Source organism: Tasmannia lanceolata, unplaced genomic scaffold (genome assembly GCF_043159265.1).
Source record: "Tasmannia lanceolata isolate RefF3 unplaced genomic scaffold, GAP_Taslan_0.1 ptg000012l, whole genome shotgun sequence".
Taxonomy (NCBI): domain Eukaryota; kingdom Viridiplantae; phylum Streptophyta; class Magnoliopsida; order Canellales; family Winteraceae; genus Tasmannia; species Tasmannia lanceolata.
Window position 1 is genome coordinate 46,403,118 of NW_027518689.1, and position 21,152 is coordinate 46,424,269.

A 21,152-nucleotide genomic window follows, 5' to 3' on the forward strand; every position below is an offset into this window, starting at 1 on the left:
GCAAAAATCTAGCTTTTGTGATTTTTAGCTTTAATTTCTTTGGGAGGAGACAGGGATGACACATCATTAGACATGGAAAGATTAATCAGGAGATACCTATCTCCTTGGTAACCTGCAGGGATTTCAATTGACTACCAAACAAGGGATTTTGCTGATGTCGCACCCAAATGCAGAGAAAAAGTGAAAAACCCCTACGCCATCACGGCTTCTACTGGTCTGTTTGGTTGCACAGCATAGACTTGGATAGTGGAATAAGTAGTCAAAAGGGAAGAGACAAACATTGGATTTGCCTGAAACTTACCTCAGAGAATAGAGGTATATTAGTGTTTGGTTGTCAACCTCTAGAGTCTGGTACGGGTGCCATTACCAATAGAGAGAGGCGAGGGGGGGTGCGAGGGTTGGGTGGGCGCGGGGTGTGTGTGGAAGTAGTGACTAGTGTGAAAGAAAAAGCAACATTCCCATGCAATCAAAGCAAAAGTCCACCTTTTTTGTGGCTCTAGGCTTGGATATTATAGGGAAGGTACAAGGGTGACATATTAGCAGACACGCAGGCAATGATTAATTGGGAGACATCCTTGAAATGCCCAGCAAAATTCCTAAGCCATCCCTGTTTTTGTGCAACCAAACACATAGAAATCCTAGAAACTATCCAATCCCTAGAAAACTTGGAAATAGGGCTCACCTGACTTGTCACGGGATAACATATAATCTTCAGGGGCACTGATCCGATCTGGCTGTTGGCGACCACAAGTCTGGCCTGCATGGGATCAAGACCATGTGAGTACCCTCATGATTTTTTGACTAATTCATCAGTCTTGATTTCACATTTGGTCACCGTTGATCCCAAACCCTAGAGTTGGTGGTCACCATTGATCCCAAACCTAAGAGTTGATGATCACCATTGATCCCTACGCGAGTCCTCAAACTGTCATAAAGTTTTATAATGGCAACGAATGGGGGAATTAAGTTAGGGGTGCAACTTGGGTCGGGTTGAGCTTTGGCTAAAAAATGAATTGGAATCAACCTGAACCGGACCCCATTTTAAGGTAAAAGCTCAACCCGAATTCCAGAAAATCGATCGGTGTTGCACCCTCAATTACTAAATATGCAGTGTGGGTGTTGGGCCATGACAAATAAGCAACCCCTCCAAAAGGTCATCTTAACAGGTTAAAAGATTCTAAGCCAGCCCAACAAATGAACGTTCAATAAAATGCACAACACCATATAAGATCTTCTCTCTTCTGGCCTTTGATGACAGACAACTGAGACGTAAATCAGCAAAAAAATATTGAATTTATATAATGGCAGGGGCCGCGCGAACGCGTACCCCCTCTATCACAAATTATGACGTCCACTCTCCCACTTGGGGAGATGGTAGGACAGCTCTCCTCCAAAGTGCAATGGAAGCAGCTGCCCTAGGCAATCGGCCTTCTTGATCACCGATAGACCCCGTCCAGGTAAGTATGCTTCACCTCTCTGCTTTCCTTTGTTTTATACATGCCTGCTTCGCTCTACTTTTAACTCCACATCCGATGTGGGACTTTGTTCACAAGTCCTTTTAATATTTAACACCCAACCCATTCCAAATAAATGCTGACATATGTAGCCTGGCACCTATAGTTGCTAGAAAACCATCATATGATCGGAACCGTTCACCTGGTGGCCCCCATGAAATTGCAAACAAAACCCCACTTCTCTACTGATCACTTTGGAGATGTTGGTGGGTCCACCATAGATTGTCAAGGAATCCAATATTAAAGCTGATTGGATGATCAGAGCCATGCATTTCGAGATGGTCATCGTATCAAATGTAGATCTGTTGGGTTTTTTTCTTCCATTTTAACAAATTCCACTAAAGGAGGTGAAAACTGTTTACTTTGTAAGCACTATGTAAGTACATACAACAACATTACTCTTTATCTATTTGTACTTTGAGCAATGTTTCCTAAGAAGACACTTATATCTTGTATCATTGGATTTTTGCTTTAAAGATTAGAAATAAGTGATCATAAGCTTGCCGAAAATAAATAAGTGGAGCCCCAACTATACTTTAATGAAATTTATATCTAGTAATGTATTAGAAATTTATATTTATAAAATGGGATTTGCTACAAAGAAGAACAACAAGTATTTCACATGTCGTCATTTTGGTCACAAGTTCTCGTCTTCTACAGGAGACCTCACACCCGAAAACAGGGGGGTTGGTTTTCGAACTTAGTGAATGACTGATGGACAGTGGGAAGGCCAAACATTGCTGAAACTAAAGTCAACATGACCCCATCCATCAAAATATGTTGCACCATCTTCATAAATATAGTTTTTCAAATATTAGGTAACTTATAAATGTAAATTTCTTTACAGCTACAAAATATCTTATACATGTAAATTTCTCAATAGCTTTTTTTTTTTTTTTTTTTTTTTGGTGACGTAGGGTGTCCCCACCCCCTTTGGAAGTAGGACTATTCCCTACGGATGCGCGCAATAGCCCGTAAACCACGCGGATCCGGTGGGATTCGATCACACGTCTTCAGGGAGCAAACCCGATACTCATGCCGAAGAGCCACACCCGTCCGGGCTCCTTCTCAATAGCTATTAAATACCTAATGTAGGTATTGAATACCTCATAATTTTTAAGTTAAGCTCTATTTTTATGTAATAAAAATTAGTCATAAAGCACATATTTTTGTATCAATTCGTTTACTTGTTCTTAGGAAACGTTGCCACATTATTATACAACATCAGACTCCATTGTACCATACACGGTCCATCTTTGATTGATATGTAGGGTCCTATGAGACCTTTTCTGGAACTCTATAGTGCAAGATAGATTCCACTCCAATAGATTTGCAGCCCTTGTTCATGAGGATGGTACCACTTCTGTCCAGCAAAGTGTTCCCTCTTGCTCCTTGGCCCTATCACCTGCTCTTCAAGATCCTGCCCAATCCAGCAGATTTGCAGGCCTTGCTCATCATGATGATTCCGCCTTTGTTTCTGAGAAGGGCAAGCTTCTCTTCAAGGAAAATCAACCCGATCCCCATCCCCTTCTTCGGATCACGGTGGTTGGCAAAAAGTGCAGAACAAGAAAAGAAATCCGACTCTTAGTTTCCTTCCTTCTCATTATGGGCTCTCTTTCAAGCTGCCCATTGGGCGAAGTTCTTGATTTTGCTTGCTCCTTCAGGCTTTTGGGCTCTTTGGCAGTGTTATGTTATGCTTTTCGTTGCTGCCTGGTGGAGGTTGCCTCCATTGCTTTCTGTTTGTTTTCTTTTTGCTGCTTTTGTGTTAGCCTTTTGGCTCCCTCCCGTCTGTGGGAGTTGTTTTCTAGCTCTTTTGTTTTTTTATGTTTAGCCTTGTAAGGCTCCTTTGTTTCCCCCTTGCCTGTAAGGGGGTTGTCCTCTCGCTTCATGTTTATCTTTGCCTTTTCTTTTAATATATCTGGTCGGGTCCTGCCTAACCCCAACTTACCCATCAAAAAAATAAAAAAAAAACTTCACAAACAATTATAACGGTCCAATAAAATGTAATAAGGCTGCTTGGAGTTAGGGATTTTTATTTTTTTTGGAAAATAAATTATTCAGTATTTGGCAATCTATTTTCTATGGAATTTTTTTTCCAAAATAAAAAAATTTCCTTATTTTTCTAGAAAAACAACATAGTTACTAGACGTCTAGACCGAAGGAAATTTATCTTCCCTAGAAGGGATTTGCTAGCATCCATCACAGAGGGCATTTCGCGGTTGGTCTGAATAAATGAATAAAGACAAAATCTGTTGAAAAGTGAGCCTGTGTGGCTGCTCTCACCTGCAACGTACCATCCTCAAAATGCCTTCTGCGATGGACGCTAGCAAATCCGTCCCTAGAATAGTTTTATCAGGAAAAATATTATTTGCTATAGATGCAAAAAACCATCCACCTTATTTGAGAAACAAATAACCATCAATAATAAACATTATTGGATAAGTGCCATGATATATTGACACCCTCGGAGGATAATTCGCACCCTTTGTTTAACGTTTTAACGTAAATTGGAACAGATTTTAACGCTTTTTGACGTTTTAAAGCAGTCCCGATTATCCTGCAGTGGGAGCGAATTTATCATCTCCCATTGGATATGAAGGCGTATCTACTTTCACGCGAGCGGTTGGAAGTTGGAAGTTGGAAGTTGGAAGTTGGAAGTTTCAAGGACTCTCCACCGCCCCTCTCTTCTCTCCTACCGTGTCAAAATTAATGGTCTTACAGATCTGACCGTCCTTGCTGCCTAATCTCAACCGTCCATTCAATCCTGATTTCTCTATAAATAGAGGCCCTGTGTTCGCTCTGTTTTACGAGTCTTTTCATTGGATTTTTCTCTCACCTGATTGTCCATATTCTTTCGTTAGAGATGGTATGTACGGGCTTGGATTTTGTTATTTTGCCAATTGATGGATATAAGAAGGGTTTTCTTTGAGATATCTTATATAGGTGGTGTCAACGGATCCACTTCGGGTCGGATCCACCTATGTCACAGTACCGATCCATTCAAATTCCTTATTGGTCGGGTCAGAGTCAGATTGTTCTTCGGATCCTACTTTCCACATCATGACCACGATCCATTTTAATTCGGACCGTCCATCGGAGTGTCCTATTATGTCCCACTAAGCTAAGTAAACAATTATTTTTTTTTAAAAGAGTTAGAATGGTTGTACACTATTACTGTCTCTCTATGTATTTTCTTCAACTAAATTAAAAATTTATCTATGTTTAATCTATGTGTAAAATAATACTTCTAAACAATAAAACTAATCAAAATTACATACACGAATATAATGTATAACTATTATCAAAGAATAAATTACCCTAAAACACCTTTCTTTTCCTTCGTAAAAGTATGAAATGAAACGATTGAAATGAGTGAGATCGCATTCCCATCCGATTCATTGGTCTGTTTGGTTGCCACTTGCCAGTAAAATTTAAAACCTAGGAAGTTTTTAGTAAAATTTTCGTCCCATCCCATGTTTGGTTGCCTTTTAGCACTAGAATTTTTTTAATCCCACTCTTTTAATGATTACTTATGAGTATGACATGGACTCCTTGTCCCTTCTTTTTCTTTCCTAGGGAATGATGTCCTCTCTCTTTCTCTCTCTTCCCTCTCTCTCCTCCCTTCTCATATTTGGTAATGACATCGATAAATTTTGGCGGGAATTTTAGGAATTGTATGAAAAAAAACCTAGCAAATCCCGTTGACTTCACTGTTGGGATTAAAAAACTAATAGGATAAAAATTTTACTGGCAACCAAACGGAGCAAGTGATAAGAGAGGTTTTGACCAAAATACCCTTCATATAATGGTTAGCATTAACAAAATTTGCAGGGTATTTTTGCAAAACATTTCGGATCGTGACTATCCAATGGGCATCTGTGGCATGCCTGTACCCAAACCGAAATTTTTTGGATCCTAGACTTGATGATCCGAAATATGCCCACGGATCCTATTCATATGTTTAGATCCCGTTCATTAACGTTCAGATTCAGACGATCTATCGGACCGTCTGGATCCATTGACACCCCTAATCTTATACTTGGTTACGCCCTAGATTGCTTTTGGTTTTATCAATTGATGGACTCAAGAAATGTTTTCTTTGATATATCTTGAACTTGGTTACCCCCCCCCCCCCCCCCCCACACACAATACTTTTAGGTTTTTAATCGATTGATGGGATACAAGAAGGGTTTTCTTTGACATATCTTGCACTTAGTTACGCCCTATATTCTTTGCTGTGAAGGATTTCCTGTTATTTTTGTTTCTTATTTAGAGGGGTTTTAAGGATAGCTCTAGCTCTAACTGATATCAAACCATTGAATTTTAGAGGGGTCAGAGCTTGTTATTTAATTTATCTTCAGATGAGTGCTTCTGATACGTGCCTAGATGGATCTCGTTTAGAATGGAATAAATTATCTTGTTATTTTAGAGAATAAGATCAGATCTTACTGGATCTGATATATTTAGTAACTGGATAGATTATAATATTTATTTAGCTATTTAGTTATTTATTTAGTAGCCGGATAGATTATAATTTAGATTAGGATAATATTTATTTAGTTATTTTTATATTTATCAAAAGATCTTTATATGTTTATCTTGGAATGCCGGATAGATTATAAGCACATGCCACTGTAATGGAAATCAATGAATGAAGACATTATCTTAGAATTGTGTCTTTTTAGCACAAAGGAGGACTGTTCCTTCTCTCGAAGTGGATCAAGAGGCCGATCTTCCCTCTAAGAATATCAATCACGTTACGAACCGATTCGGGTTCGGAACAGCTTCTGGAGCTGGGCATCTCAAAACCCTAAGCCACAGGCGTTGGTTTAGCAATCCCTTCAGACTATTGCTTTCTTTTGAATTGTTGAAGTAGTGGGTGCCTTGTTTTTTTAGGTTTGCAATGATTTGTTGTTTAGGATTGCTTTTGATACATGTTTTAGTGAAGGGGGTTTCTATGCTCAGAGATGCTTTTGGATACTGTTATTATTATTTCTCTTGCATGATGAAGTGGATTTTAATGAAGCTTAATCTAATATTTAGGTTTTCTAGGGTAGCTGTTACTTTGTGGAGGGTCTGGACTTCAAGATTGAAAGATGGTATCTCGAGACTTGATCTTTGAATATTTTATGATCTATTTTGTTAATGTGTTTATGTTATGTTACTCACATTGTGGCCTCACCTCAGCTTAGGGTTATCTGGGTGTCCCTTTTTTCGTTTCCAAGAAACACTTGATAGGGTACAAGAAGATGGTATTCTTTGAGATACCTGGTTTTGATACATCTAAGATATTTTATTTTGTATTTTTCTAGATTATTTCTCCATCTCCATCAAAGAAGAACTTTCTGTTTAGGGTTTTATCGACTGATGGAGGCACAGAATGGTATTCACTGAGCTATGTTGTTTTGGGTTTCTACTTGAATTTTATGGTTAAGGATTTCCATGTTTCTTTTGTTCTTTATTGAATTTCAAGGAGAAATGTTACATCAAACCATGAAATTTAAGAGGTTGTTCAGGACTTGTTTTTCTTTATCAATGGGGGAAATTTGATGTTGGGCATCTTTAGTTTGTGTTACGATCTTCGTGGTGGCAGTGGCAACAAGGGTGGCTTTTCTGCATTGTATTTTAAATTGGATAAAGGCTGTTTTCATCTCCTTTGAATTTTGTATAAGCATCATCTGTTTCTACTGGGCGAAAACTTAGCCAAAGCTTAGTTTTTCAGGTTAGCAATGGTGGGTTTTTGTAAATACTAGATGCTGAAACTATCTTAACACCTTTCGTATGTTGTCTTGCAAAAGGGATTTCTACACTTAGAGATGTTGTTTTTTGATTGTTATTGTTTCTTTTGAATGATGAAGCATATTATTGAAATTATATATGGCATTTTTGGTTTTCTATGTTCTCTGATTTGCAAAGGGTCTTGATTCGGAAGACTTAAAAGGGATAACTATGAGGCTCTAGGAATTTTTTTTTTTAAACGTTTGATTATTTATCTTGACCTCACCTGAGCATAGGGTTATCGCATCTCCTCATTTTCTTCCCCATCTTAGTTTTTATATGCATATATCTAATTCCCACGGAACACTAGTTGGGTAATAGAAGTGGGTTTCCTTATGAGATGGTTTGTTCTATATCTTCTATAGTTATTTCGTGCTCTGTATTGATGAAGGACCTCCTATGTCAGTTTTATCGACTAATGATACAAGGAAAAAAGGTTTCGTTTGACCTACATTATTTTTGCTTTTGCCTTAGAGTCACGCTTTAAAAGATTTTTTGTTCTTGTGTTAAATGTTGTTTTGGCTTTTGCCTTAGAATCATTGTGAACAAGGACTTCTTGTTATTTCATTTCTTCGATAGGGTTGAGAATTGCAAGTGACGTCTAATGGAATTTCAAAGGGTGCTTAGGACTTGTTATTTAACGTCAGCGAGAGTTACTTTTTATATTCATTGAATGGTTGCTTTAGAGGCATCTGATGTTGGATGAGAAATTAGCCAATGTGTGGTTTTTCAGGTTGACAATGATGGACTGTTGCTGATCGTAGATGTTGGATAGTCTTGGTTGCCTTTGATATATTTGTCAACGAAGGAGGTTTCTATTCTTAGAGGTTTTGTATGTCAACTGCTATTATTTTGCTTATATGATGAAGCATATTTCATGAAATTCAATCCGGTACATCGGTTTTCCAGGGTTTCTGCTATTATGTGAAGGGATAGAAAGGTTTCTTGAAGCTGCATGAATCCCATTCTTTAAATCTTTTGTTATGATATGTTTATGTTATACACAATTTTGTCTCATCCGTGCTTAGGGCTATACTTCAGCACCCTTTTTTGATTGATGTTTTTAAACGAGTATAGATATCATTCCATATGATTAACGCTTGGCGACTGCAAGAAGAGGGTTTCATTTGAATTTTTTTTCAGATCATCGGTTGTCTTTGCTTAATATTGTTGTTTGCTAATTAGTATTATTTTTATCTTACGTTCAAGAAAATATTCATGAATTCAAACGGACATTCGGCTTTACAGGTTTTTATTGAAGGAGTTTCTGTTTCGGTTTATTCCGACTTGTATACGGGAGCTCAAGCTATCTTATGTTTGGTTTTTCCTTGGTAATTTTGTGGCCGAGGATTTCTTTTTGTTTCATTTCTTCTTTAGGGTTGTTACAAGGAGTAATGCAACTGACGTCAAAGCTAGGGATTTCTGGGAGTGTTAAGGACTTTTTATTTCCCATCAATAAGGTTTATTTTTTTGGAATCAATTTCTGACCCGAATAGTAGATTTTTATATTTATTGAATTGTTGTGTTAGTAACAATTTCTATCGTACGAGAAATTAGTCAATTCCTTGTTTTTTCATGTTGACAGTGATGTGTTGTTGCTGATCGTAGATGTTAACTAGTCTTGATCATTTTTTTGATATATTGGTCAACAAAGGGGGTTCTATGCTTACAGATGTTTTTTTTTATCAATTGCTATTATGTTGCTTCTATGATGACGCAAATTTCATGAAATTTTATCTGGCATTTCGATTTTCCAGGATTTTTACTACTGTGTGTAGGATTGAAAGAAGGTCATTGAGGCTGTATGAATTCTCCTTTAACTTACATGAGATTTTAGAGGTTTTTATTTTATTCGAGCCATCTTATTATGTGTTTTGCGCCGGTGGGTTTCATTTCTATTTTAGGGTTGTTACAAGGAGAATTGCAATTGATATCTAAGCAAAGGATTTAAGAGCGCGTTAAGGACTTGTTATTTCCTGTCAAGATATACTTTATATTTATTGAATTGTTGGTTTAGTAGCATATGCTGGTGGATGGGAAATTATCCAATGTTTGGTTTTTCAGGTTCATAATGATGGGCTGTTGCCGATCGTAGATGTTGAATAATATTCCCCGTCGCCTTTGATATATTTGTAAACAAAGGGGGTTTCTATTCTTAGTGACGTTTGCCAATTGCTATTATTTTGCTTATACGATGAAGAATTTTCATGAAATTCAATATGGTACATCCGTTTTCCAATGGCGGGAGCCTCGTGCACTGGGCCACCCTTTTTTTTTTTTTTTTTTAAATTGTTGTGTTAGTAGCAATTTCTGCTGGACGCGAAATTAGTCAATATCTAGTTTTTTCAGGTTGACAATGATGGGTTGTTGCTGATCGTTGATGTTGAATAGTCTTGATCGTTTTTGGATATATTGGTCAACAAAGGGGGTTTCTATGCTATGGATGTTGTTTGGCAAGTGCTATTATTTCGCTTGTATGCTGAAGAAAATTTCATGCAATTTATCTTGTTTTTTGATTTTTCAGGATCTTGACTACTGTGATGGATTGAAATGTCAATTGAGGCTGTATGAATTCCCCTCCAACAGACATGAGGTTCCACAAGTTTTTAGTGATGGACGTTCTCTTTCAGTTTTTGTTTTGTTTCTTATTTAGAGGTGTTTTAAGGATAACTGTAACTAAGATCAAACCATTGAATTTTAGAGGGGGTACAGAGCTTGTTATTTAATTTATCTTCAGATGATTGCTTCTGGAGCTGGGCATCTCAAAACCCTAAGCCACAGGCATTGTTTAGCAATCCCTTCTTGTTAAGGGTTTTAATCAGACTTTTGCTTTCTATTTGTAACGACCCGATTCCGTCAAGTCGCTACGAGCAAAAGAACAACGCAAAAATCATGGAAATATTTTTTTTTTTGATAATCAGCAACCACGACAAAATCTTATTCAAAATTAAATGAGTCTTACCATAACAATTTCAATACTCATACTTCAAAAGAAAAGAAAAGTTTTAAATCACCAAAGTCCCAACTAAAGAAAGTCTTGACAAAATAAAAATGGCAAATGACGCAAGACGTCAAAGTGCAAAAATCCCAGAAGCGAACTCTCTGATCACACGGTCCCTTATCCCATGGTTTCTTCATTTGTAAATGCTCCGCCATCTAACGCCTCAACCCCTGTGGTGGAGGAAACAACGTTAGAGCAGGGTCCTCCAGAGACCGAGCAGAGTAAGAGAGGCAATATAAAAAGTGCATACAATATAATCCAAATCATTAGCAATATCTAGAAACAATAATAAAGACTGAAATGAATTATACTATCCATGGCAATATAAATAAAAGAGTGACAATGATTTAAATTTATACTATGTATGCAACAATTATGTAAATTGAGACAGCACATTCCCCAGGTACATCCGGCTTTTCCCAAGTTTACTTTACTGTCAGTTCTTTTCTGACTTTCTCATTTTTTTATTTTTTTTTGCCGGTGTCCTTGCCGCACGACTACCCACAACCCCTGTCTAAAGGTAGTGGCGTTATGGACTCGGATTTCGGTCTCGCATTTAATGCCGAGCCGTTTCGGGATACTATCCCTTTGGATGGTTTGCCAACGAAAGGCTGTACACGCTTCTCGCGTTGGCCTTTGGACCTTAGGTCCCAGGATGATACCACCACACCCTTAAGTTCCCCTTCACTCTCCCCCATGTATGATATGCAAGTTAGAAATTTTAAAGTACATTACCTTTGTCTCTTTTCCTGCATTCTTTCGCATAAGGTTTAAATTTTTTTTTTTTTATCTCATTTCATTTTATTCCAGGTAAGCAAGTATAATTAAACTAAGCAGGTATCAATAAAACAAAATTTTATAAGTAGAGATATATTGCATAAACAAATTATATTGAAAGCCATTACAAAGCAAGGTTTAGCCGTCACCTGCCTTCCAGTTAGATTTGTGGATAAGAAATTGACGAGCTCCCTAGAGGAGGTGGCAAGATTGATAACCTGGCAAGGATGAGATACATATACTAAGATCTCGCTGGCATAATCAAAGTTTCACTCAAAAGGTCCGACAAAGATGGCCACTTCCTATCTTAGCTTTCATACAGATATACTTACATCTATGTAAATATGATCAGCAGTTGTAAGTTATTTAATATGCGAATTTACTTATTAGTCCACAGATGAAGTTTTTGATCTCTATTAAAGATACACCCTACTGTTAATCGGAATATAAAATCAATAAAAAAGAAAACCTTTGATTATTATTAATTAGGGTCAACTGTTATTCAAGTATTTAATTGATGCAATGAAGTTTGTAAAGATTTGAGGAGGATAATACCTAGAATACATATCTAGTAGATCGAGAAATCCACACGCCCATATAACTAAGTAACATGTCTGCCCAAATTTAGACTCAAGGGTAGATTCATAAATATGCCATCAGCGGATAAAATTTGAGCATTTACTAATACAAGTGAGCCCTATGGTTTATTTAATATTATCAATTGTAAAAGAAAATTTGTGAGACATATGGTCTTAAAAACAGACAACTGAAAGGCTCGAATAATTATATCACCAGGAAACCCATGATTTCACTACAAAAAATTTTGTAAACCCTTGAGTGATAATGGCATAAGCATGTAAAGATTACGTTATTTAATTTTCCCCTTTTTGTGTTTTGTTTTCTTTCTTTACAGCAACCTTCTTTTCTTTTAACATAGTTGTGGGTTTTTGCAGGTTTTGAAACGTGAGATTTGGGCATGGAAAAATCGTGGAATTGAAATGGGTAATGTATAGATTACTTTGTTTATGTATTTTATTTTATTTTCCTTTTTGCATCTTACTTCCTTGGTTTGCAGAAACCCTATATTCATTTTAACGTAGATGTGGGTTTTGCAGGTTTTGAAACGTGAGATTTGGCGTGGAAAAATCGTGGCAGTGAAATGGGTTTTGAAGAATAAACAGAGAGGGTTTCATCGCATACACGGTTTGGGGGTGAAATTCCATGGTTTCCAAAAAGTTTGATCAATAAGTTGCTATGGGATTTCAAGTAATTAAAAATCAACATACCTCTCGGCTGCGGTGAATGGCGAAGATGAAGAAGCAAGATGGGTTTCCCGGCCAAGAACCGTCCGAGCCTCTCTCTTTCTTCCTCCCTCACTGTATTCTTTCCCTTTTTCTTCTCTTGATTTTGATCTTAACAATAAGGTATGTAACTGATTTGGGTGGGATTTTTAAGTTTTTCTAAGCAAGGATGGTGTTCCCCCAAAATAAATACGATCCATAAAGAAATCTTCCGTTTTGCCCATTCTTCTCTGAAATTTTGAGATCGTGATTTCCCTCTTTAAAATTTCCAGCCGATTTCCCTCTTTGAAATTTTGAGATCGTGAACTTTTAGTGGATGCCTAGTTTTTTCAGGTTTGCAATGATGTTGAATAGTCCTCGTCGGCCTTTGATATATTTGTCAACAAAGGGGGTTTCTTTTCTTAGAGATGTTTGCCACTTGCTATTATTTTGCTTATATTATGAAGCATTTTTCATGAATTTCAATCCGGTACATCTGTTTTTTCAGGGTTTCTGCTACTTTCTGAAGGGGCAGAAAGAAGTTCTCTTTGAGGCTGTATGAATTCCCCTTCTTTAAATCTTTTGCCATTTATCTTGATGTACTTATCTTTTTTATTTTAGGAGCTTCTATTTCGGTTTTTATGGACTTGTATACATGAGCAAGTTTTTATCTGAGCCATCTTATTTTTGGTTGTTCCTTGAGAATTTTGTGACCAAGGATTTCTTTTTGTTTCATTTCTTCTTTAGGGTTGTTACAAGTGGAATTGCTTTCATGTCAAAGCAAGGGATTTCTAGGGTGTTAAGCACTTGTTATTTCCCATCAATAAGGAGAACTTTTTTAGAATAACTCTTGACCGGACAGTAGATTTTCATATTATTAAATTCTTTTGTTTTTAGCAATTTCTGTCGGATGCGAAATTAGTCAATATCTTGTTTTTTCAGGTTGACAATGATGGGTTGTTGCTGATTGTTGATGTTGAATAGTCTTGATCGTTTTTGAATATATTGGTCTACAAAAGGGGGTTTCTTTGCTATGGATGTTGTTTGGCAAGTGCTATTATTTCGCTTGTATGATGAAGAAAATTTCATGAAATTTATCTGGTATTTTGATTTTTCAGATTTTTACTACTGAAGGGATTGAAAGGTCAATTGAGGCTATATGAATTCCCCTTTAACAGACATGAGGTTCTACAAGTTTTTAGTGATGGATGTTCTCATACATGAGCAAGATTTTATTCGAGCCATCTTTTTATGTGTTTTGCCCTGATAATTTTGCGACCAAGGATTTCTTGTTTCATTTCTTCGGGGTTGTTACAAGCGGAATTGCAAGTGATGTCTAAGCAAGGGATTTCAGAGGGAGGGTGTTAAGGACTTATTATTTCCCGTCAACAGGAGTTACTTTTACATTTATGGAATGGTGGGTTTCATAGCATTTGCTGTTGGGCGAGAAATTAGCCAATGTCTGGTTTTTCAGGTTGACAATGATGGGCTGTTGCCGATCGTAGATGTTGAATAGTCTCGGTCGCCTTTGATATATTTGGCAACAAAAGGGGTATCTATTCTTAGAGATGTTGTTTATTAATTGCTGTTATTTTGCTTACATGATGAAGCATTTTTCATGGAATTCAATCTGTTACTTCGGTTTTTCCGGGTTTCTCTACTTTGTGAAGAGGGGGATGGGGGAGGGGGGGGGGGGGGGGGGGTGTAAAGGATTGAAAGAAGGTCGGTTGAGGCTGTATGAATTCCTCCAGAAATTTTACTACTGTGTAAAAAGGATTGAAAAAAAGTTGATTGGGGCTGTATGAATTCCCATTTAACGAACATCAGGTTTTGCAGGTTTTTAGTGAAGGACATCGCTTTCGATTTTATCTACTTATGTACGCGAGCAGGATTTTATTCGAGCCATCTTATTATGTGTTTTGCTTTGTTATTTTTTGCGACCAACGATTTCTTGTTTCATTTCTTTAGGCAAGTGACTTCTAAGGGATTTCAGAGGGCGAAGGACTTGTTATTTCCCGTCAACAAGAGTTACTTTTATATTGTTTGAATGACTGGTTTAGTAGCATCTGCTGTTGGACAAGCAATTAGCCAATGTCTGGTTTTTCAGGTTGACAATGATTGGCTATCGCTGATTGAAGATGTTGAATAGTCTTGGTCGCCTTTGATATATTTGTTAACAAAGGGGGTTTCTATTCTTTGAGATGTTGTTTATCTTTAAGTGAGTGCTTCTGGAGCTGGGCATCACAAAACCCTAAGCAACAGGCGTTGTTTAGCATTCCCTTCCTGTTAAGGGTTTTAATCAGACTTTTGCTTTCTTTTGAATTGTTGAATTAGTGGTATCTGATGTGATTTGGCATGAACTTTTAGTGGATGCCTTGTTTTTTCAGGTTTGTAATGATTTGTCATTGCCCAATGTGGATGCTGACCTACCTGGATTGCTTTTGATACGTGTTTATTAAAGGGGGTTTCTATGCTCGGAGATGCTTTTGGATATTGTTATTATTTCTCTTGTATGATGAAGTGGATTTTAATGAAAATCCAAGATTTATGTTTTCCAGGTTAGCTGTTACTTGGTGAAGGGTTTGGACTTCAAGATTGAAAGACAGTATCTCGTGGCTCGATCTTTGAATATTTTATTATCTATTTTGTTAATGTGTTTATGTTACACACATTGTGGCCTCACCTCAGGTTAGGGCTATCTTGTCTCTCTATTTTTATGCCCAAGAAACATTTGATAGGGTACAAGAAGATGGTATTCTTTGAGATACTTGGTTTTGAATCTTTTGATACATCTGAGATATTTTATTTTAGATTTTTTGGGATTATTTCTCCATCTGCATCAAAGAAGAACCTTCTGTTTAGTGTTTTATCAACTGATGGAGGTACGAAAGGGTTTTCTCAGAGCTATGTTGTTTGGGGTTTTTACTTGAATTTTATGGTTTATGATTTCCATGTTTCATTTGTTCTTTATTGAGTTTCAACAAGAAATGTGACATCAAACCATGAAATTTCAGAGGGTGTTCAGGACTTGTTTTTCTTTATCAATGGGGGAATTTGATGTTGGGTATCTTTAGTTTGTGTTACGATTTTCACGGTGGCAGTGGCAGCTTAGGTGGCTTTTCTGCAGTGCATTTTTAAACGGCATAAAGGCTGTTTTCATCTCCTTTGAATTTTGTATAAGCATCATCTGTTTCTATTGGGTGAAAATTTAGCCGAAGCTTAGTTTTTCAAATTAGCAATGTCGGATTCTTCTAAATACTAGATGCTGGAACAGTCTCAACGCCTTCCATATTTTCTCTTGCAAAAGGGATTTCTACTCTTACAGATGTTGTTTGTTGATTGTTATTGGTTCTTTTGTATGATGAAGCATATTATTGAAATTATGTATGGTATTTTGGTTTTCTAGGTTCGCTGATTTGCATAGGATCTTAACCTGGAAGACTGAAAAGGGGTACCATGAGGCTCTAGGAAATTCTTTTTTTAAACCTTCTATTATTTATTTAATGATATGTTTTTTTGCAAGTAGGAATTTTTTTTTTGACAGTATTTTGCAAGTAGGAATTTCTTTTACCATGAGGCTTCTATAGGGTTGAATTGCAAGTGAGGTTTAAGGGATTTCAGAGGGTGGTAAGGACTTGTTATTTCCCGTCAGCAAGAGTTACTTTTTATATTTATTGAATGGTTGGTTTAGTAGCATCTGCTATTGGACGAGAAATTAGGCAATGTCTGGTTTTTCAGGTTGAAAATGATGGGCTGTTGCTCCATTGATATATTTGTCAACAAAGGGGGTTTCTATGCTCAGAGATGTTGTTTGTCAATTGCAATTATTTTGCTTATATGATGAAAGCATATTTCATGAAATTCAATTCGGTACATTAGTTTTCCAAGGTTTCTCCGACTTTGTGAAGGGGCAGTATTTATCTTGATTTGTTTGATTGATTGCTATTTATCTTGAAGTGTTTATATTATTCACATTTTTACCTCATTCGTGCTTAGGGTTATACTTAATCTCACATTTTTGTTTGATGTTTTTCGACATCAAGTTTAGTTATCATTCCCTCAGATGAACGCTTGGCGACAACAAGAAGAGGCTTTCCTTCGACTTTTTCCTATATCGCCTTTGATTTATTATGCAAAATAAGGGTAGTCTTTGCTTAATATCATTGTTTGCTAATTATTATTATTTTTATCTTATTTTCAAGCAAATTTTCATGAAATTCAAATGGACATTCGGCTTTACAGGTTTTTATTGAAAGAGCTTTTGTTTCGGTTTTACCGACTTGTATACGGGAGCATGTTTTTATTCGAGCCATCTTATTTTTGGTTTTTCCTTGATAATTTTGCAACCAAGGATTTCTTGTTGTTTCATTTCTTCTTTAGAGTTGTTACAAGGAGAATTGCAACTGACGTCAAAGCAGAGGATTTCTGGGGTATTTAGGACTTGTTATTTCCAATAAATGAGGATTGCCTCTTTGGAAATAATTTTGACCGAATTGTTAATTTCCATGTTTATTGAATTTTTGTGTTAGTAGCAATTTCTGTTGGACAAGAAATTAGTCACTGTCTTGTTTTTTAGGTTGGCAATGATGGGTTGTTGCTGATAGTAGTTGTTGAATATTCTTGATTGTTTTCTGATATATTGGTCAACAAACGGGGTTTCTATGCTTATAGATGTTGTTTGTCAATTGCTATTATTTTGCTTGTATGATGAAGCAAATTTCATGAAATTTTATCTGGTATTTCGTTTTCCAGGATTTTTTTACTGCGTGAAGGGATTTAAAGGTCGGTTGAGGCTGTATGAATTACCCTTTAACGGACATGAGGTTTTACAAGTTTTTAGTAAAGGACATTCTCTTTCGGTTTTGTCGACTTGTCTACATGAGCAGGATTTTATTGAAGCTATTTTATTATGTGTTTTGCCTTATTAATTTTGCAACCAAGGATTTCATGCTGTTTCATTTCTTTAGGGTTGTTATAAGGAGAATTGCAAGTGACATCTAAGCAAGGTATTTCAGAGGGTGTTAGGGACTTGTTATTTCCCGTCAACAAGAGTTACTTATATATTTTTTGAATGGTTGGTTTAGTAGCATCTGTTGTTGGATGTGAAATTAGCCAGTGTCTGGTTTTTCAAGTTGACAATGATGGGCTGTTTCTGATTGTTGATGTTGAATAGTCTTGGTCGCCTTTGATATATTTGTCAACGAAGGGGCTTTCTTGTCTTAGAGATGTTGTTTGCCAATTGCTATTATTTTGCTAATGATGAAGCATTTTTTATGAAATTCAATCCGGTAGAGTGGTTTTCCAAGGGTTTCCCTTACTTTGTGAAGGGGCAGAAAGGTCTCTTGAGGCTGTATGAATCCTCCTCCTTTAAATCTTTTGTTATTTATCTTGACATGTTTATGTTATTCACATTTTTGCCTCATTCGTGCTTAGAGTTACACTTCATCAGTTCATCTCACTTTTTTGTTAGTTGTTATTAGACGTCATGTATAGATATTATTCCCTTTGATCAACGCTTGGCGACTATAGGCAGAGGGTTTCCTTTGATGTTTTTCAGATCTCCATTGGTTTATTGTGCTAAAAAGTGTTGTCTTTGCTTAATATTGTTGCTTGCTAATTATTTTTCTTTCTATCTCATTTTCAACCTAATTTTCGTGAAATTCAAACGGACATTCAGTTTTACAGATTTTTTTTAAGGAGCTTTTGTTTTGGTTTTTACCGACTTGCATACGAGATCAAGTTTTTATTCGAGCCATCGTATTTTTGGTTTTTCCATGATAATTTTGTGACCAAGGATTTCTTGTTGTTTCATTTCTTCTTTAGGTTTGTTACAAGGAGAATTGGAACTGACTTTAAAGCAAAGGATTTCTCAGGGTGTTAATTACTTGTTATTTCCCATTAATAAGGATTAGTTTTTTGGAATCAATTTCTCACTGAATAGTAGATTTTCATTTTTTTTATAGAATTGATGCGTTAGTAATAATTTCTGTTTGACGAGAAATTAGTCAATGTCTCGTTTTTTTCAGGTTGACAATGGTGGGTTGTTGCTGATCTTAGATGTTGAATAGTCTTGATTGCTTTTTTGACATATTGGTCAACAAAGGGGGTCTACGCATACAGTTTTTTTTGTCAATTGCTATTATTTTGTTTGCATGATGAAGCAAATTTCATGAAAATTTTCTAGTATTTCGTTTTTTCAAGATTTTTACTACTGTGTCACGGGTTTGAAAGAAGGTCGACTGAGGCTGTAAGAATTCCCCTGTAACGGACATGATGTTTTATAGGTTTTATGGAAGGATTTCTCTTTTGGTTTTATGAACTTGTATAGATGAGCATTCTATTCGAGCCATCTTATTATGTGTTTTGCCCTGGTAATTTTGCGACTAGTGATTTCTTGTTGTTTCATATCTTCTTATAGGGTTGATACAAGGAGAATTGCATGTGACGTCTAAGCCAGGGATTTCAGAGGGTGTTAAGGACTTGTTATTTCCCGTCAACAAGAGTTACTTTTATATTTATTGAATGGTTGGTTTAGTAGCATTTGTTGTTGGACGGGAAATTAGCCAATGCCTGGTTTTTCAAGTTTACAATGACGGTTGGTGGTTGATCGAGATGTTGAATAGTCTTGGTCTCCTTTGATATATCTGGCAACAGAGGGGGTTTCTAATCTTAGAGATGTTTGTCAATTGCTATTGTTTTACTTGTATGATGAAGCGTATTTCATGATATTCAATCCGGTTTATCTGTTTGCCAGTGTTTCTGCTACTTTGTGAAGGGGCAGAAGGGTCTCCTGAAGCTGTATGAATATCCCCCTTGTTTAAATCTTTTGTTATTTATCTTGATGTATTTATTTTATTCACATTTTTACCTCATTCGTGCTTAGGGTTATATGTCATCTAAATTTTTTTCTCTGATGTTTTTACACGTCATGCATAGATATCATTCCCTTTGATCAGCGCTTGGCGACTCCGAGAAGAGGGTTTCCTTTGGTTTTTTTCTGTTCGCCTTTGATTTATTGTGCAAAAAAGGGTTTTCTTTGTTTAATATTGTTGTTTGCTAATTATTATTATTTCTAACTTATGTTCATGCAAATTTTCATGAAGTTCAGAAGGACATTCGGTCTACAGGTTTTTTTATTGAAGGAACTTTTGTTTTGATTTTTACCGACTTGTATACGGGAATAGATTTTTATTCAAGCCATCTTATTTTTGGTTTTTCCTTGATAATTTTGCATCAAAGAATTTCTTTTTATTTGATTTCTTTTGGGAAATGATTTCAGCGCTCCAATGTTTTGATGAACATGCGCTCACATGTTTGTTGTGTAGCATTTAAAGGGCTTTAAGAGCCTTTTGAGAACCGTAATATCCTCTGACATCCCTTTAAATCCTACACGACAGACAAGTCGAGTGCATGTTTATCAAAACACTGGAGCGCAGAAATCATTTCCCTTTTTTTTAGGGTTGTTACGACGAGAATTGCAATTGACGTCAAAGCTAGGTATTTCTGGGGGTGTTTAGGACGTGTTATTTCCCATCAAGAAGGATTACTTACCGAATAGTAGGTTTTCATGTTTATTGGATTGTTGTGTCAGTAGCAATTTCTGTTGGATGTGAATTAGTCAATGTCTCATACTCTCATTTGTTCAGGTTGACAATGATAGGTTGTTGCTGATCATAGATGTTGAATAGTATTGATTGTTTTTTGATATATTGTTCAACAGATGGGATTCTATGCTTATGGATGTTTGTCAATTTCTATTATTTTGGTTGTATGATGAAGCAAATTTCATGAAATTTTATTTAGTATTTCGATCTTCTTGGTTTTTTACTACTGTGTAAAGGGATTGGAAGGTAGGTTGAGGTTGTATGAATTCCCTTTTAACGGACGGTTTTATAGGATTTTAGTAAAGGACGTTCTCTTTCGGTTCTATCGACTTGTACACATGAGCAGGATTTTATTCGAGCCATCTTATTATGTGTGTTGCCCTGATAATTTTGTGACTATTGATTTCTTGTTGTTTCATTTCTTTAGGGTTGTTAGAAGGAGAATTGCAAGTGACGTCTAAGCCAGGGATTTCAGAGGATGTTAAGGACTTGTTATTTCCCGTCCCGTCAACTAGAGTTACTTTTATAGTTATTGAATGGTTAGTTTAGTGGCATCTGTTGTTGGACGAGAAATTAGCCAATGTCTGGTTTTTCAGGTTGACAATAATGGATTGTTGCTGATCGTAGTTGTTGAATAGTCTTGGTCACCTTTGACATATTTGTCAACAAAGGGGGTTTCTATTCTTAGAATTGTTGTTTTGTCACTTGCTATTATTTTGCTTATATGATGAAAGCATTTTTCATGAAATTCAACCCGGTAAATCCCCTTTGGTCAACGCATGGTGAATACAAGAAGAGGCTTTACGCTTATACTTCATCTTAGAATTGTTGTTTTGTCACTTGCTATTATTTTTGCCTCATCCGTGCTTATGCTTATACTTCATCTCACGTTTTTGTTTGATGTTTTTAGACGTTATGTATAGATATCATTCCCTATGATCAACGCTCGGCGACTACAAGAAGCGGGTTTCTTTTGATTTTTTTTCCCAGAACGCCATTGTTTTGCTGTGCCAAAAAGGCGTTGTCTTTGGTTAATGTCTTTGTTTTCTAAATATTATTACTTATATCATATGTTCTCAGAAATTTCTTATTATTTCATATCTTCTTTAGGGTTGTTACAAGGAGAATTGCAAGTACATCTAAGCAAATGGATTTCGGAGGGTGTTACGGACGAGAAATTAGCCAATGTGGTTTTTCA

The 21,152-nt window shown here is 36.4% G+C and overlaps 1 long non-coding RNA gene and 1 other non-coding gene across 4 annotated transcripts; one reads left to right on the plus strand and one right to left on the minus strand.

The window, feature by feature from the left end:
- Positions 1–1,305: 1,305 nt before the first annotated feature.
- LOC143889151 (U1 spliceosomal RNA) lies at positions 1,306–1,465 on the minus strand. Its single transcript, XR_013254768.1, has one exon. It is a non-coding gene; the product is annotated as a U1 spliceosomal RNA (small nuclear RNA).
- A 4,711-nt stretch (positions 1,466–6,176) lies between these two features.
- LOC143887419 (uncharacterized) lies at positions 6,177–12,861 on the plus strand. 3 transcript variants are annotated; one of them, XR_013254170.1, is made up of 5 exons: positions 6,177–6,613; positions 8,026–8,119; positions 9,817–9,885; positions 12,024–12,072; positions 12,186–12,861. It is a non-coding gene; the product is annotated as an uncharacterized LOC143887419 (long non-coding RNA). The 3 variants fall into 3 exon arrangements; XR_013254171.1 differs by having other exon boundaries at positions 6,177–6,897; positions 8,026–9,885; XR_013254169.1 differs by having other exon boundaries at positions 6,177–9,885.
- The last annotated feature ends 8,291 nt before the right edge of the window (positions 12,862–21,152 follow it).